The sequence below is a fragment of the Castanea sativa genome, chromosome 10, assembly GCF_040712315.1.
Source record: "Castanea sativa cultivar Marrone di Chiusa Pesio chromosome 10, ASM4071231v1".
In the NCBI taxonomy this organism is placed as follows: domain Eukaryota; kingdom Viridiplantae; phylum Streptophyta; class Magnoliopsida; order Fagales; family Fagaceae; genus Castanea; species Castanea sativa.
This window is the reverse complement of record NC_134022.1, coordinates 5633013-5646197: the sequence shown is the minus strand read 5'-3', so window position 1 is coordinate 5646197 and position 13185 is coordinate 5633013. Positions and strand designations below refer to the sequence as shown.

Below are 13185 nucleotides of genomic sequence, written 5' to 3'. Positions count from 1 at the left end.
GCACCATTGAGTGGATCAATGTTGTGCTCATAACATGCTTTGTATGTGCTGACTTGGTAGCAGTTATTAGTGTACTTCTTATCTTGCTTTCTGTTGAAAAATATGCATGAAACTGCATGGCAACATGTGATAGCAGTGATATCCCATCTCCTACAACTGCACACCCCCTTAGCCAGGTCCACAATGAAGCTCTACAGTCCATTCTTCACCTTAAATTTGGTGTCAGAAGCCTAACAAGCTAACCACCTACCATTGCCCACCTTCTCCCTATGTAGTCTTTTACATACTTTAGGGCAAAGCTCAGATTCCAAACTCAGAATACTGTGCCTGTTTTGCTGGAATCTACTCATTAGGTATAACCTTATGTCCTCAAGTTGCAAACAGGAAAAACCCACAATTTAGTGCATGCAACAGTGTATATAGGTAACCAAAATCCAAATAATAATCCAAATAATAATCCAAATAATAAGCATACCATGCTAATGATGGGTTTCCCCCTGAATTTGAGTATCCTACTATTGAAACTCTCACACATGTTGTTGATGACTGTGTCAGTTAATGCATCAGTTCTGAACATGTGTCTAGCCCATACTGTTGTGGTATGTCCCTTCAACCAATTATATGCACCCTCATCAACCTCCTTCATCTCATTCATTACCCTTTCAAATTCATGTGCATATGTGGCTTTAGCTGCTTTCCAAAACAGCTCCCTAATCAGTATGCCAGGATGCTTCTTCCTCAGATTGTTGTACAAATATCTACAACAAATTCTATGCTCATATTGTGGCCAATTATCTGCAAATGCTTGCACCAACCCTTGCCAAGAAAATCAACAGTGGTTAGCATGTATACATATTTCACTACTTGTTGAATGTACTTAAGTTAAAAATGAGCATGTTTTAGAGATACCTTTTGCTGGTCAAATATGAATGTCCACCTCTTCTCATCACCAATGTCTGCTAGCAGCAAATTTATAAACCAAATCCATGAGTCCTTGGTTTCAGCTTCCACCACTGCAACTGCTAGAGGGAAATATTCCTCATTAGGGTCTCTGGCAATTGCAACCATCAGCTGGCCCCCTATCTTGGTGACAAGCATCCAACCCAATTATTGGCCTACAACCTACCCTGAACCCTTGCTTACACGCAGACCAGCAAATGTATAGTCTCTCAAAATAAGGTAGATCAGCCTGTAAGTCCATTTCAGCAGCCAAGTCACCTTCATTGAATGTGTGTGTCTTCATTACAACTATACTGCCAGGGCTGGATCTCCTTAGTTCTGCACAATAATCCCACAGTTTATTGTACTACTCTATAAAAGACCCATCAACAAACTCCTGAGCCTTTTCCCTAGCCTTGCTAGCTTTTCCTGCACTGATATTCACAACATACTTTTCATGCACAACCTCTTGAATGTTCCTTAGCTTAATATCAGGTTGCCTCTTCACCTTCTTCATCAATTTCTTTGCAAGGAACTTGGCAGAACACCTTGGGTTTTTGTAGCTTTTAGTGCATGTGTGCTCTAAGTTCAGAGTCCTCAGCTGCTAGCTCATCTCCCTTGGCAGCTTTGCAAGGTAAGCTGAAAACTTATAGGGAGGTTGGCATTTGACTCTAACCCCAATAGCATCATTCTTCACAAACTTCACCCCCCATCCACCTTTCACAGCATACTCAGTAATAGCATCCTTGAATTGCTTAGATGAGGTAAAATAACATATACTTCTCAAATACAAAGTGTTCAGGATTGGAAACTGATCTAAACATAGGGAACTTCTTCCTCCTTCTGACATTCTTCACAACTCTTTCATTGACAGTAGCACCACCCTCACTGTCACTGCCATCATCACCATCACCATGAAACTCACCATCAGATGATGACTCACTTAGGCTCAACAACTCCTCAGTAGTGTAGTCTGAGTTCATCTCCCCATCCCCCATCTGATCATGCATGTGCATCATTGTATCACTGTCACTGCTTGCACTATCTTCACCCACATATCTTTGGTTGGGGTTCATTGATTTTGCCCCTTCTACATCACTGTCCCCAGAACTGTCATTGCTGTCAGTGGTGATAGCCCCATCCTGTTATGGTTCCTCAACAATTGGTTCCTTCCCTGGTCTCTTGCACCCAAGTGTTTCCACTTCACCATCACTGCCACCATCCCTACCACTAGCACTGCCACCAGCCCTACCATCAGCACTGCCACCATCATCCCAGTCATCATCATCCTCAGAATTAGAACCATCATAATAACCATCAAAATGATGATCAGGTTCACTAGAGCTGAAATTCTCAGAATTACTAACAAACAAAGGGTCATCATAATTAGCCTGTACAACAACATCTAGAGGCACACCATTACCACCATTAATAAGTATAGTGTCATGTACTAGATGCTCTACATAGACATGAATCTCTCCATGACCCTTCACCAACTCAGTCATTAACATTGCATCATTATCATTCTTAATCAGTTCGAACACCCCATTATCCCCAGGCCTTTTGTACCACAGCCTACTCACATGTGTATACCCAAAATCTTTACAGATGGCCTCAATTTCTACCTTAGACCACTTATCAGGATCACAGTTATCTACTACTCCTACCTCACCCCCATATACTTCTGAGGATTTTCATCAAAATGGCCACCATGGTGCACATGCAAAGTAAAGAACTTGTCCATTCTGCATGCATGAGATATATAGTCAACATTATTTAATCCATTACTTAGAAAACCAAACCAAACAATCAAACATGCACTGGCACTATAACAATCCTAAATAAACAACACTATTTCTCAAACACAAAGCAATATAAAACTATATCTAAATGCTAACAGGGAACACATGGACCAACTTGCTCCCTTAAAGGCCAAACACAAATCACCCACCAAACAGACAACACCCACTAAACAGACAACACTATTGAAATAAAGGCATAAACTTAAATAGTGGTCCCTGGGCATATTGACAGTGTGTAAAAAAAGTTAGAGAGAGACATATATGGTGTGTGCAAAAGAGAGAGAGAGAGAGTGACAGAGATACATACACAGAGAAAGAGATAAAGTGGACATTTTCGAGCTAAAGTTACCTTTTCGAGCTTCAACTCGGTACTAAAATCTTGAAACTGCTGCAGATTTGGATTGAAGCTTCAACCCACGACGTTCTCCCTTGTTTTCTTCAATTTTTAGTGTGCAATTTGAGGATTTTTTTAGGGATTTCGTTGTTTAGGGGTTTTGTTCAACTCAAAACTGGGTTTGATTTAGAGATTTTAGGGATCGGGATGAGGAAGACAACGTAGGAATTTTAGGGTTTTCTCTGTAATTTGAGGATTTTTGGGATTTTCGTGTAGATGACTGAGGTGTGATTGAGGCAGTTGAGGAGCAGGGTCACATGAGGGGTCTGGGACGCGGGAAGATGAGGTGGACAGCTGAGGTGGCACGCACGTGAGTGGTATGTGAGTTTTGGCTGACTGAGGTGTCCACATAGGATTATTATATTATTATTTTAATGAGTGGGCTTGATAGGTGGAGGTCTGTTAAACATGTAGGATTATTCTGTTTCTAGCTTGACGGAAAGGACCATTTTAAAAACGATTTTCATTTTTTAGGTATGACATTAGCAAAGAAATCAATTTTAGGACCAAAATGGGAATTGACCCAAAATTTTGGGACCAAAAGTGCATTTTCGCCTAATTATAATTGTCTTCTTCAACTATAATCACACTCGTTTTTTCTTTCTTTTTTTTACACTTCAAATTCAAATCCATGTTCTTCTTTAGAAAAGGTTCACTATGTTTTCCGGGATTATTGTTTGTGTTTGCCAATGAGCTCAGGCTCAAATGGGTCTTCTTTATGACCAACAATACAAAATTCATTCCTTTCTTTTTGGTAAATAGTAGGGGAACCCCAATCGTGAAGGTCTCTGTGGAAACGCAAATACTTGTCACGGTCTTATTTTCCTCAAAGCTGGTCCCAAGAAAGTGGCTTTGTATCATGTAGATGACAGTACTCTATGATTTTAGCTTCAACTTAAATCCATTGTTTTGCAACTTGTGATTAGGTGTTCTCATTAGTAGTTCCTCAATATTATGGAGATGAAAAAAAGGAATCCATCTGTCAGTTGCAAGTAGCTGCCTTTCTTGAGTACAAGAGTTTTTTTCTTTTGGTGGGGTGGGGTGTTTTTCTTTTTTGGGTCCAGTGTCCAGTTGCACTGGACCGTTGAGATAGTGACACATATTTACTTTTGGACACATGTCACTATCGTAACGGACTCAAGTCTCACCCTTTCTTTTTTGTCTTAGGAAGGGAGGGGGGTGTTGTTGCATGAGCTGTGATAATGCACTTAAAATTGTACTCTTGCAGGTGCAAGTATGTGTAGCTTGAAAAGGTGCATATGTGATCAATTCAATTTCAAATAGATAGGGTTATAATGAGCCGAGCTATTTATAAATGAGTAAGGCTCAGTTTGACAACAATCTTATTTATGTGCGTTTATTTAGTGATCAACCTAAGCTTAGGCTTACTTTTGTGCTTGATTCTTAAACAAGTCAACCTCGTACATTATTATATTATTTGTGAACGAGCCTATAAGCATGAAATTTGTATATGTTTGGGTGTATGTACATGCTTATGTCGAATTCATACTGCATTATCTAAATTTGTAGATAAAATCATAAGATATAAAATCTTTTAATTCATTGATGATATATATAGTTGATTTCATCGTTAAAAAAAAAATATTTAGGGTGTGTTTGGATACCGCTTACATTGTTGAAATTGAAAAATTATTGCTAAAAATACTGTAGATAAAAGTAAAAGTTAATTGAAATAGTACAGTGGGTCTATAAATAGTGTCAAAAAGTGCAGCGGGGTCATGAATTGTAGCAAAAAATAAGCTGGTGAAATAATTTTAATTTTTCATTTCAATCCAAACGCACACTTAACTTGTAACCATTCAAGGTAGGTTAGTTGAAATTCATAAGATCATAAGTGAAAATTAGTCTATCTGATTAATTCAAACAATAAAATCTTAACTTTAATCTAGTAACTAATAATTAAAACAGATTTCTAAAAGGATAAAAAAGAAAATATAGTCTTGATATTTTTATGAAGAAAGAATAATGTAATTAAGAATCTCAAGAATAAGTTTGAGCTTGTTTTACAAAAGAAAAAAAAAATCAAGATTGAACATGTGCTTGAACTTGGTCATGAGCCTGAGATTGGCACACATTCGAAATACGAACATGAACTGTTTATCCTTGTCTTGGCTGGACTCACTTACAGCACTACTTATACATTTATAATCTTAAGCCTCTCAAACTCTTAGATTTTTAGTATGATGCATTGTAAATAGTTAGTGGATCTTTTGAGGTATACCAGGATCATAATTACGATCCTAATGCTGCTTTACTAAATACCAGTTTTCTATCGGTTTAAAAATTCAGGAGAAGTTGTGTATGATCGATCTCTAGTTTCTTTTGTTGTTTTCCTTTTGGCTGTTTGATTCTTGCTTCAGATTTGTCAGAAAATCAACAGCGCTCCTTTTTCTTTTTCTTTTTTCCTTCTCTTTTTGCCAAATATCTATCAAGATCTCATTAACTAAGGAAATATAACTAGGAGATTCCAGTAAAAAAAAAAAATTACTGGAGTACATAAGGCTTTTAGAGGGGTCATTTAAAAGCTATTAGGGTGGGGGAATGTTAAAAAAATTATCAGAATATCTTTAAGCTTTTATTCATATGTTGGTTAGTGAGAGGAGAGTCCAAATCTTCTATCCTACTTTTCCTACTTCACAAATAAAAATATATCACATATTCATTTAATTTATTAAATGTTAAATTTATGCCTTCTATTATTTTAATTACTTAAATATGATGAGTTATTTATTTATTTATTTTAAGAAATTGAAATAATAAAAAATATAAATTTAGCATTTAATAAATTAAATAGACATGTAACATATTTTTATTTATGAAGTATATAATAAAGCAAAAGGAGTGAAATAGAAAATTTGGAGTCAAGGTAGGAGAAAATCGTCATCAATAACATTAATAAATAGCCATTAATACAAACATTGTACGTAATGAGAAGAATTACGTACCACATACACATGCATGCCTTCTCGTCAATTCATATAATCAACATTTTAATCCAGGAGGCATATGTCAAATCAATAAGGAAAGCATAACACTTTTTACAGCTAATAATTTCATTTATTGAGAAACGAAGCCTTGGAGCCCAAACCATTTAGGATGACTCAGATAAGGCCCCATCATGTACAATTGTGCCCAACAGGCTAACAAGTGAGGAGCCATATTGGCTTCCATGTGCACAAAACAGAAGAGAAATCCAAAATTTTTTAAGAGGCATAGGCATCAGCCAGGCCGATGGGGGTACATAAAGTCTCTCAAACAAGTGATTAGATTCCAGGAATGTCCCGCAAAAATGACATCAGATCCAAGGATTCTTCTCTTCAGAGATTGCAGGAAACATATAGCTTTTACTTTCACAAAAGCTTCCCCAGGAGTTTTTTTACTTTGACCGCACACCAAGTATAGAAATACAATCAATACAAACTGCAGCACCTAAAATTAAACTTCAAACAACCCTGTGGGAGAAAGGTTCAATGAACAGGTTTACGAGAACTTGGAACCAAGACCAAGCATGTTTGTGTGGAGTAGGAAAAACCCTGTTGATGGAGAGGACCAGCTTACAAGGATTCATTCATTGTCAAAAACTAGATTGTAGCATCCATGTTTGGTCCCGTAGAATAGCCACAAATAGAAGTAATTCTCCGAGTGACCACAAAATTATTAGGTACAAGTTCAACAGGCATTTAACCCAATCACCGATGGAACCTGAACCAGGCATGAGAAGATTAAGCAGGCGGAAGAGGGTTTTGTCCACACTAGTAGCTTGATTTGACATATAAAAATATATGCTCCACTGATTCTGCCATTCTGGACTAAACGAACAGAAATAGCGAGAGACCACCTCTGCAAACTATAAACTTGCTATTCAACATAATCCTTTGTGTATTTAACAAAACCATACTTTTAGTAAAGTCAATACAAAATCAAAAAATGAAAACAAAATAGAGAATGAAAATCAATAAACAAAAAACAACACTGGAATCCAAAAATTCAAATCTCGGGGTAAAAAACCCAGGAAAAAAAACTGTAAAGTTAAACTAAATATTCCTAACCAATCCTTGTTTCATTTACCAAAGGAAATTACTATGTGAAACACGCCCAAGTCCAACACACATAAACAAACATTTAGAAACTAAATACAATTAAAAAAGAAAAGAAAAGACCTTAGATCTCTATCTCAAAACACATCATCCAAGGTTTACAGATTGCAGAGAAATTACTCAAAACCACCAAAAAGGAATATGCTAAAAGCAAGGCCCTCAGATCTCATAGCTTAAAACAGATCATCTCCGATTAATGCCACTGGCTTCACCATAGGCCTTTTCACACCACCAAATAGTAAACAAAAATACATGCACACGTGCGAACACACACACACAAACACAGTCCATTTGGTGGCGCATAAAGTGCAACCATGGATGAAAACAACGCAATCGTTCAATACTTCTGAGTTGTACATCATCGGGCAAAATGGATGGTGGGTGATATCATACTTAATGATAAACCTACAGCACCATATCCAAGGCTACTTCACAAACCTAAGATCAACTGAAAGTACTCAAGGAGTAGCAGCTATGCAAACATACAAATTGTAACCATAACATTACTACATACTTAGCAATCATAATCTGAAATTTTATATAAAACAAGTGTAAGGGAATAAAATAAAGTAAGACTGAAAGATATAATGTATAACACTTCTAGAACCAAAACTTGTAAAAGAAAATAGAAAATGCTTCGAGGGAAAAAAATTAACTAAGCTTCAGCCCTCAGATCTCATAGCTATAATGATTCACCGACGGTGAACTTATGATTCTCTTTAAAAGCCATTCAACATCTTTTATGGTAATAAGAATACCAACCACTACCACCTCTACCAAAACCAATAAAAATAATAATAATAATAATATTAAGAAGAAGAAGAAGAAGAAGCAGCAGCAGCAGCAGCAGCATATTGATGATGGTGAGTGTGGCAGTAGAGATGGAGGCTAAAAACGAGAAAACAAAAGCGCCGCTCAACAGGACTATTTTCATCATTGGGCAGATGTAAATACTGTAAAGCTCAAAGACTTCAATCATACAGAAGGCATAACTTAGACAAAGCAACATCATTTAAAAAATAATAAAAAATCTCTCCACAATTTGAGTATGTTAGTCAAAGACAGAAGATCATCTATATCCAGAATACCAACAATCAAAACATGATACAGCAATTGTTTCAGGTAGATCCAGATATAGAGCTTTCTAGATCTAATTCCATCTAAAGAAGCAACATACCTCTCACAGCCCAGTGCATTTACCATTCAGCAAAAATATTCAGTCACATATGTAATGAATAAAAACTACTCCCTCCGTCCCATTTAGTTTGTCCTCTATTTCATTTTGGGATGTGCCAAAATATTGTCCCGTTTCTAATAATAAAAGTCATTAATTTACTAATGTTCCTATTATACTCCTATTTAATTTTCAAAACTACTCCATTTGAAAAGAAATTCAATTTTTTGATAAGTTTATTTAAGGGTAGTTTTGGCTAATACATTTTTAAAAGTTAGACAAGACAATAAATGATGTTTCCTTAAAAAGTTTAACTTTTCAAATAGGACAAACTAAGTGGGACAGAGGGAGTATATAATATACAGTAAAAGAGGCAATTGAGACCATAACCTTGCCAAAGACCCTAATCAGTGCTTTTGGATCTGAAACATCCAACCAACTGCACATGCATGGGTCAAATTGAGTAATCAAGACAACTGCTTCCATTTGAAACAAGAATTTATGCAACAAAAAATTCAAAAAGAAAAAAAATACACCATTTTAAAGGAGGAAAAAGGTTGGTTACGGGGAACAAGCCGCTGCAGCCCTCAGATCGTGTATTCAAGAACAGTGAAGCTTATGATTTTCATTTAGAGCCTTCCCACATTTTGAAACAAGAAAAATAAAAACAACAACAACAACAACCATCATCATCATCATCACCACCACCACCACCACCACCACCACCACAACCAGCAGCCAGCAGCAACTAGTAGTCCAGAACACATGCTGGTGGGCTCACTAGATGTGCCAATGGGGGTTCAAAATGAAAATCAAAATAACTGTCACAATGCAATTTCATCATTGGGCAGATGAAAAAGTCTTCAATTCTCTTTCAATGCTATTTTGGGTTAAAGAAATCAAATAAGTGAAGAAAAAAAAAAAGAGTCTAAAAATATCTTGCAAACTAGTAGAAAAAGAAAAGGAATCAGGAATTACCAACTATAACCATAGCCAAGCAAGGGCCACATACATTTTAGAAAAGGAACCAAAATGCATAAAATTAATGTTTATCTTAAGGCATGTGTGACCAAATTTTATAGTCAATTATTTGTTTACTATTATAACATTCCACAGTTTAAAAGAAACAACAATAAGCAAGCAAATATGAAAGAATTTCACTATTTAAAAAAATATATTATGACCCAACATTACGTATAGAATAATTCAAAGAACAAGAAATCTTGCAAATTTTACAATATGCTCAACTATATATACATATAAAAAATTATGGAGTATCAGAAACAGCTTTCTAGGCTGCATTTCCATCAATAATGCAGTGATAAATTAAAACTGCTCAGAGCCCAGTGCATTTATCATCATTCACAACAACAGCAACAACAACCCAAATCAAAACACATAATATAATATAATAAATGCATGTAAAGGAAAAATAAAGAAAAGCCCTCAGATCTCATAGCTTTGATATGATCATCCACAGTTTTTTAAGGCAATGGGCATTCATCAAAAGCCTTTACAAACCACCACCAGATAAAAACAAAAGAGTGTGTGTATATATATAAATGTATAGATGTATGTTAAATGAAGAGTAGATGGTGGTTGTGAAAGTGGTGGTGAGTAAAGGGCTGATAATGAATTAACAACCATGCCAAACTGCTCAATTAAATTTTGATTTGTACATCATTGGGCAAAATGAAGGACTGTTCGACCAAACAATAATTAAAACAAAGACACAGAGGAAAGCAAGGTGAAAACTGAAGAGAGAAGCTAAAATTACGGTTCCATGTGTGGACAGTCAAGATGGTCCAAAAAGAAACCTACCTTTCTGAAAATGGGTTTTGTTTGAAAATTTAGCCGTTCCTTGGTCTCTTACAAAATAAGAAAGCCCACTAAAACTGAGTTCACATGGACCTTCCTCTTTTCCAAAATAGGTTGCTAAGGCCCACTCAAGTTGTTTTTTTTGCATAGGCGAAAACTAAACAAAAACACACAGCCCAATCCATAATGCGAGCCAAAAAAAATAACCTATTCAACAATGTCATGATATTTAATACAAATTACAATCATGGAAATGAAAAAAACAAAAAAAAAACAAAAACAAAAAAAATCACAACTTTACAACAAAACAAGGCCCAGATAAAAAAGCCTATAAATCCCACAGAAAAGGGATAATTTTCCTTCGTTTTCCTAGCAACCAAACATAAATTATTAAAAAAAATTAGAGAGAACTTAAAAATCTCAAGAGGCAAAACAAGAGAGGAATGGTGTGGATTTAGGTATTCATCACCAAAGACAGAAGATCATCTATATCCCAAATACCAACAATCAAAACATGATACAGCAATTGTTTCAGGTAGGTTCAGATATAGAGTTTTCTAGGTCTAACTCCATCTAAAGAAGTAATATATCTCTCAGAGACCAGTGCATAAACCTTTCAGCACATAATTAAATCTTAACATCTAATGGAAACTACAGTAATATACAATATTTTCACCTTCAGCCAAAATATTCAGTCATATGTCATATATAAAAGCAATACAATATACAGTATAAGAGGCAATTGATACCATAAGTCCATAACCTTTCGAAAGGCCCTAATCAGTGCTTTTGGATCTGAAACATCCCACCAACTGCACATGCATGGGTCAAATTGAGTAATCAAGACAATTGCTTCCTTTTGGAACAAGAATTTATGCAACAAAACGGATACAACTTAACAGTGTCTGACATTAGACCAGGTCTAGATACAGTTGACCCTCATAAACATGTATGCTCTCTATGAAAGAGCTCAGATCTCATAGCTCTGACAAAATCATCTATGGAATGCAAATGCCAATCATCAAACGACTCTGCACACCACCAAGGATACACAAATACATACCCTCATACACACACAACTACATAACGGCGAAGACAGGGTGGTGGTGCACAAAGGCTATCGATAAATTGAAACCATGCAACCGATGAATACAGTTCAGAAGTCCATCATAGTGCAGTATAGAAATGTAGCATGCCAAAAACTGACGAATATAAAAGGATAGTATAGTCAAACCATCCAAATAACTAGTTTAGGAAATCAAAATTATTAAGTTGCAAATAAAGTAAAACAAACTGACAGGAATCAAGCATTAAAGGGAAAAACGAAAATATATATACTTGTTTAACTCAACACATTAAGATAATTTGGTAACAATACAACGAAAAGAAAACATAATTCAAACATTTTGTTAATGAAAAATCCAAGGCTACTACAAATCTGCAATCAAGTCAATACGGTCTAAAAAATTAAATTCACATTGCCTAATGTAAATTAACATTTAACCTGTACATGAAAGAATCAGGAAATGGAGATGCATAATCATATGGTCCACTTAAAGTCTGACAAATAATATTTCCCAAGTTTATAGAATATATAATGATATGAGAGCCAGAGACAAAATTCACATGGAGACTTATTAAAGAATCTTGACTAAAACTTATGAGTTAGAAAACCCACTGAACAAAGATACACTTAACATAGAACCTTGTCAAAATAAAAACCCATTGAACAAAGATAATACGACCATGCCTAAGACTCCTATTAACCATCAGAGACCTCAATGCGAAACACAAGTTTAAACTTTTAATGCTAAATGGAGTAAATAAGAAATTTAAAAAGACAAAAATACACCAATTTTAAGGAGGAAAAAAAGTTGGTTACAGGGGAAGAAGCTGCTGCAGCCCTCAGATCATGTATGCGCGAACAGTGAAGCTTATGATTTTCATTAAGAGCCTTCCCACATTTCAAAACAAAAACAAAAACAACAACAACAACAACCACCACCACCACCACCACCACCACCACAACCAGCAGCCAACAGCCAAAAGCCAACAGCCAACAGCCAACAGCGACTAGTAGCCAAGAACACATGCTGGTGGGCTCACTGGATGCGTCGATGGGGGTTCAAAATCAAAATCAAAATAACTGTCACAGAGCAATTTGAATTCATCATTGGGCAGATGAAACAGCTTTAATGCCTCTTTCAATGTAATTAAGGATTAAAGAAATCAAATAAGTGACCTCATCAATTGAAGAATACTAGGAAAAAAAAAGGTAGTCTAAAATATCTAGCAAAATAGTAGAAATTGAAAAGGAATCAGAAATTACCTACTATAACCATAGCCAAGCAAGAGCCACATGCATTTTAGAAAAGGAACCAAAATGCCTAAAATTAATGTCAGTCTTAAGACAGGTGTGTGACTGTAACTAATGTTTATTGTCAAAATTCTTAGTTTACTATTATAACATGACACAGTCACAGTTTAAAAGAAACAACAATAAGCAAGCAAGTATGAAACATTTTCACCATTTGGAAAAAAAAAAAAAAAACTAATTGGAACATGACTAGTAAACAAAAGCACCACTTACAACCAAAAGGAATTAAAGAACAAGGGAGTAACAAAAATGTTACAAACTTATAACTTAGAATTGATTGAGTCCAATAGTGTACTTCTAATCACCATCTAGCAGTTCAAGAATTCAAACATTAGATTTCTAATAAAACAGGATAAGGGTACTACTGAGATAAATCCCCCATATCTCATAATAATGATGATGACAACAGAGAAAACATAGTAAAGGCTGATGAAGAAAATCAATTGAGTTTTTTTTTTATCATTGGACAAATACATATAGAGATAAATTACTTGGGTACATGCGGGTATTTTCAAAGCACCAAATTTTGATCCAACAAACATACAATAATAAAAAATTATGGA

At 35.5% G+C, this 13185-nt stretch overlaps 1 non-coding gene across 1 annotated transcript; it reads right to left on the bottom strand.

Annotated features, from left to right (window-relative positions):
- Nucleotides 1-9701: 9701 nt before the first annotated feature.
- Nucleotides 9702-9793, bottom strand: LOC142614350 (small nucleolar RNA snoR118). Its single transcript, XR_012840425.1, has one exon. It is a non-coding gene; the product is annotated as a small nucleolar RNA snoR118 (small nucleolar RNA).
- Between the last annotated feature and the right edge of the window lie 3392 nt (nucleotides 9794-13185).